We start from the raw sequence: 6399 nt of genomic DNA, 5'->3' as shown, positions 1-6399 counted from the left end.
TCTGCACTTGATTCACCTTCTGTTTTGAGTAAGTTTGCAACACCACCACCTGCTAGTAATCCTTATATGTCGCAAGTAATTGATGATGCTACTTCTTCTATGAATGATGTTATTGGTGATGCTAGTACTTTGCTTGATAAGAATGTGTCACTAGGTGAATATCTTGATGAACAACTTGCTAGAGCTAAAGAATTTGAGAATGTTGAAATTGATGAAGTTATTCAAACTGGAAGTTCTGAAACACCTATTCGACCTAGCTCTCCTAGATATGAATTGTCGAAGATACCTGAAGGTTATGTTATGGAAGGAAAGGTAGCTAGGGACTTTCTTGCTTGTAAGGATAGAGATGATGTTAAGAAATTACTATGCAAGTTGAAAGAAAAATCCTTGAATGCTAGAATGAAATATGATCCTAAGTTTTCTACTTCACCTATCTTTATTACTGATAAATATTATGAATTCTCCGCCAATCTAGAGTTAATTACTTTGGTTGAATCCGATCCTTTCCATGGCTATGAAACTGAAACTGTTGTGGGACATCTTACTAAATTAAATGATATATCCACCCTATTTGTTCATGTGGAAAAAATCCGCTATAACTATATCCTTGTCACGCCCAATATGCGACCCGATCCTAAAGGAACTCGAAGGTCCCACTAAGGATAGAAGCGCATATTGGAGACACTTTTGCAAGGTGGATATCATTACATCAACATTACATAATAGATGGGGGATACATACAAGGCATACAAATGCCGCAAGAATACATCAATACATCATCCATAAGATCAACATCCAACTACGGATGAAACACAACAGAAGCTCAAACGACATCCACCCTGCTAGCCCAGGCTGCCGACCTGGAAGCTATCCCCTGATCGAAGAAGAAGCAGAAGAAGAACTCCAAAACAAGCAAACATTGCTCTCGCGTCAAGATCATCTCGTAACCTGTACCTGCAACTGTTGTTGTAGTAATCTGTGAGCCACGAGGACTCAGCAATCCCATTACCATGGGTATCAAGACTATCAAAGCTTAATGGGTAAGGAAGGGGTAAAGTGATGAGGTTGCAGCAGCGACTAAGCAAGTATGGTGGCTAACATACGCAAATAAGAGCGAGAAGAGAGCAAATAGAAGGGTCGTGAAGCTAGCAATGATCAAGAGGTGATCCTGAACTCCTACTTACGTCAAACATAACCCAAAACCGTGTTCACTTCCCGGACTCCGCCGAAAAGAGACCATCACGGCTATGCACGCGGTTGATGCGTTTTAATTCGAATCTGGTGTCAAGTTATCTACAACCGGACATTAACAAATTCCCATCTACCACATAACCGCGGGCACGGCTCTCGAAAGTTTATACCCTGCAGGGGTGTCCCAACTTAGCCCATCACAAGCTCTCACGGTCAACGAAGGATATTCCTTCTCCCAAGAAGACCCGATCAATCTCGGAATCCCGGTTTACAAGACATTTCGACAATGGTAAAACAAGACCAGCAAAGCCGCCCGATGTGCCGACAAATCCCGATAGGAGCTGCACATATCTCGTTCTCAGGGCACACCAGATAGGTCAGCCTACGAGTAAAACCAGTCCTCGAGTTGCCCCGTGGTGGCCCCGCAGTCTGCCCGCTTCGGACCAACACTGGAAGGAGCACTGGACCGGGGGGGGGGGCTAAAACTAAAATAAAGATGACCCTCGGGTTGGCTGACCCAAGGGAAGGGTATAGGTGGTGGTGAGGCAAATGGTAAAACCAAGGTTGGGCCTTGCTGGAGGAGTTTTATTCAAAGTGAACTGTCAAGGGGGTCCCATAAATCACCCAACCGCGTAAGGAACGCAAAATCAAGGAACATAACACCGGTATGACGGAAACTAGGGCGGCAAGAGTGGAACAAAACACCAGGCATAAGGCTGAGCCTTCCACCCTTTACCAAGTATATAGATGCATTAATTAAATAAGAGATATTATGATATCCCAACATAACCCTGTCCATCATGGAGAAATCTTCAACTTCACCTGCAACTAACAATGCTATAAGAGGGGCTGAGCAAAGCGGTAACATAGCCAAGCAATGGTTTGCTAGGAAGGGTGAAAAGGTTAGAGGCTGACATGGCAATTTGAGGAGGCTTGAAGAGCTGATAGGTAGCGCAACATAGCGATAGAATGAAGCAACTAGCATAGCAATGATAGTGGTGAGATCCAAGGTGACGGTCATCTTGCTTGAAATCCCGCTAGGAAGAAGAACAAGTCCATGAATATGATGAAGCCACAAAGACGAACCAAGCGTAGACGAACGAATCCTCATGATCGCAACGAAACAGGAACTATCGAGAAGAAGCACACAACATGGTAAACACACCACACATATACATGACATGATGCTCAACCAAGTATGATGCATGACAAGGCTACATGAAGCTACTCATGGCAAGAGATGATGCATACAAGAACAACACATCAAGGCAAGTTTAAATGAGGCCGGGAACAACATATAACAATTCCGGTAAGTCCTCATATGCAAGTTTCAAAGTTGGTCCAGATCTGAATAAACCTTATGTTCAAGTTGTTAAACAGCAAGTTAAGATGCACCAATATGATCTACACGAGATTCTAGTCAAGTTACATAAAAAGTTCATTTAATTCGGAGCTATGGCCTAGAAGATATGAGCAAAACAAGTTAAACATGGCATTGATGCAAAAGGCATACAAACATCAAGCAAACACCTCAAAACAAGGATGCAACATGATAATATGAAACTACATGCAATTCTAAGCAAGTTTCATATAGAGAACACTCAAAACGGAGCAATGGTTCAACACATACACATGAAACAAGTTTAAAGGACAAGCTGTCCAAAACAGCAACTAGGCATCTTGCAAGCATCAAAACAATATGCTACAACACCTCAACATGAAAACAAAAGACATGGACATGATGTATAGATGAAGGATAACAAAACATGAACACTGAGTTATCTCTAGAAAACACTATAACATGCTCAAAGGACATGGCAAGATTGCAAATTATAACAGTTTCAGACTTAGCAGAAATAACATCAGGTTGCAATGTTTAGAGCTATCAAACAACATGCTACAGGAACTTATCATGGCAAACAAAGGCATGGCATGCTAATACTAAAGACAAAGAACAAAACTCCCTTACTGAACTAATTCCAAAGATCAACAGAAAAGATGGTAGCATCCATGCAAACATGGCAAGTGATATGACAGATTCAGACATGGCAGGAACAACGATAAGTAGGCATGTTGGTGAGCTTGTACAACTCACCACAGAGCAATACATGTCATGAAAAGGTGACAAACCGTAAGATGACATATTTATGAAGCTAAGCATGGCAAGATCAAGTTCATATGATGCATGGATCACTAGAAAAACACATGGAAAAACTCAACTTAATGTTAACAGGCTGACAGCAACATTATTTAGCAACTTGAGAGCAACATTACAACAAGCTACAACAGGCTATAACTGCAACCAAGGGCCTGAATGGATAGATCATGACATGGTTAACAAAACATCCTTAGTGAGCATCTCCAGAGTATGCATAGAATGACTTGTAGTAGCAGGTTTACATAGCATCATGATACAACAGATTCAGACTAGCACAACAGTAACAACAAGTACCCTACTTCACGAGCTCGATGCACTCACTACAAGACACACAAAAATACATGGGTTGCACCTTCACGAGCTCGCGCGGCGGAGGCGGGGCCACGCCAACGGGACGAGATGGCCGGCTGCGCGTGGGCGGCTCGGGCGCGGGATCTGGGCCCGGGCGGGCCAGATCCAGGCCCCGCGGGCCTGCGGTGGAGAAGCGCGGAGGAGGGGAGCCGGCGGGGTGAGGTGGCGGCGCCTGGTTGGCTAGGAGCGGCGGCGGAGGTGACGTGGCGAGCGGGAATTGGTTCGGGTGAGGTGGTCGGTGGACATGTCCGGCGGAGTTGGACGTGTCCGGCGGCGCGGGGTGGAAGAAGGCTAGGGTTGGACTGCGGGATTTTTGGGGAGAACACACATATTTATAGGTAGAGGGAGCTAGGAGAGTCCAAATGAGGCACAGTTTTCGCCCACACGATCGTGATCGAACGACCGAGAGCATGGAGGGGGTTTGTATGGGCTCATGGGCTACAAAGAGAAGGGGGTTTTGGGCTACGCGGTTAACTGTTGGAGCATCAAACGACCTCCAAATGGAACGAAACTTGACAGGCGGTCTACCGGTGGTGTACCAAGGCCACTTGGCAAGACTCGGTCCATTCCGAGAATGTTTGATACCCGCTCACGAAAAGAGACAAGAGGGGTTGCGCCGGTGCATGTGGGAGTGGCGGATCGCGAAACGGACAACGGGGGGAAAAGGCCGGATACAAGTTTTGAAAAACATGCGGATGAAATGCAGATGATGACATGGAAAAGTGCAACACGCAAGCAAATGACATGGCAGCGACGGCAAATAACTGGAAGACACCTGGCGCATCGAATCCGGGGCATTACAATCCTCAAGTTATTTCCTTTCTCGTTAAAGGGTTATGCTAAGATATGATATAATACTCTTGCTCCTGGTTGTGTGCGTAGTCCCCAGGATATGATTTATTACTTCTCTAAAAAATATTTTCCTGCTCATAAGAAACAAGCTGCCTTACAAGAAATATTTAATTTTGTGCAAATTGAAGAAGAGAATCTCCCTCAAGTCTGGGGGAGTGTGACGCCCCCGATTTGATCGTACACTAATCATGCACACAAATGTGTACGATCAAGATCAAGGACTCATGGGAGGATATCACAACACAACTCTAAAGTAAAATAAGTCATACAAGCATCATATTACAAGCCAGGGGCCTCGAGGGCTCGAATACAAGTGCTCGAACATAAATGAGTCAGCGGAAGCAACAGTATCTGAGTACAGACGTAAGTTAAACAAGTTTACCTTAAGAAGGCTAGCACAAAAGTAGCGACGATCGAAAAGGCAAGGTCTCCTACCTGGGACCTCCTAACTGCTCCTCGAAGCCGAACTCTTTGTAGAACCATCCTCGGGATCCTCTGGCTCCTGGACTCCAACGTCTGGTTGCGGTATCCGAGAAGAAGAGGAAAAAAAGGGGGAAAAGAGGGAGCAAAGCAACCATGAGTACTCATCCAAAGTACTCTCAAGCAAGGATCTACACTATATATGCATGGGTATATGTGTAAAGAGGCAATATCGGTGGACTGAACTACAGAATGCCAGAATAAGAGGGGGATAGTTAGTCCTATCAAAGACTACGCTTCTGGCAGCCTCTGTCTTGCAGCATGTAGAAGATAGTAGATTGAAGTCCTCCAAGTAGCATCACATAGCATAATCCTACCCGGCGATCCTCCCCTCGTTGCCCTCTAGGAAAGCGATCACCGGGTTGTCTCTGGAACTTGTCTGGGTGTGTTTTATTAAGTATCCGGTTCTAGTTGTCATAAGGTCAAGGTACAACTCCGGGTCGTCCTTTTACCGAGGGACACGAGTATTCGAATAGATAAACTTCCCTGCAGGGGTGCACCACATAACCCAACACGCTCGATCCCATTTGGCCGGACACACTTTCCTGGGTCATGCCTGGCATCGGAAGATCAACACATCGCAGCCCCACCTAGGCACAATAGGGAGGTCAGCATGTCGGTCTAAATCCTATGTATGCAGGGGTCTGGGCCCATTGCCCATTGCACACCTGCATGTTGCGTAGGCAGCCGGAGAGCAGACCTAGCAACCTCCATTACAAAGGAAGTTGCGTTACACGGTCCAACCCGGTGCGCGTCGCTCAGTCGCTGACGTCAAGAGGCTTCGGCTGATACCACGACGTCGAGTTCCCATAACTGTTCCCGTGTAGTTGGTTAGTGAGTATAGGCCAGTGGCCAGACTCAGATCAAATACCAAGATCTTGTTAAGCGTGTTATTATGAAGTAACCGCGGACGCCGACTAGGGCCAGGCCCACCTCTCGCCTAGGTGGTCTCAACCTGCCCTGTCGCTCCGCCACATAGTAACAGTCGGGGGCCGTCGGGAACCCAGGCCCACCTCTATCGGGATGGAGCCACCTGTCCTTTCAGCCCCCACATCAGAATCACTTGCGGGTACTCAACGAGCCAACCCGACTTTAGTCACCATCTGTATAGTATGTAGGTATGTATTGTATATACCCGTGATCACCTCCCGAGTGATCACGGCCCGATAGTATAGCAAGGGAGACTGACAAGAATGTACGACCAATGATGATAAACTAGCATCCTATCCTAAGTATATAGGATTGCGGGTAAGGTATCAACAACTGTAGCAACAACGACAGGCTATGCAACAGAATAGGATCAATCGAAACAGTAACATGCTATACTACTCTAATGCAAGTGGTAGAGAGAAGAATAGGCGATATCT

This window comes from Triticum dicoccoides, chromosome 3B, assembly GCF_002162155.2.
Source record: "Triticum dicoccoides isolate Atlit2015 ecotype Zavitan chromosome 3B, WEW_v2.0, whole genome shotgun sequence".
NCBI lineage: Eukaryota > Viridiplantae > Streptophyta > Magnoliopsida > Poales > Poaceae > Triticum > Triticum dicoccoides.
The sequence above is the reverse complement of the archived record's forward strand: the minus strand, read 5'-3'. Positions refer to the sequence as shown.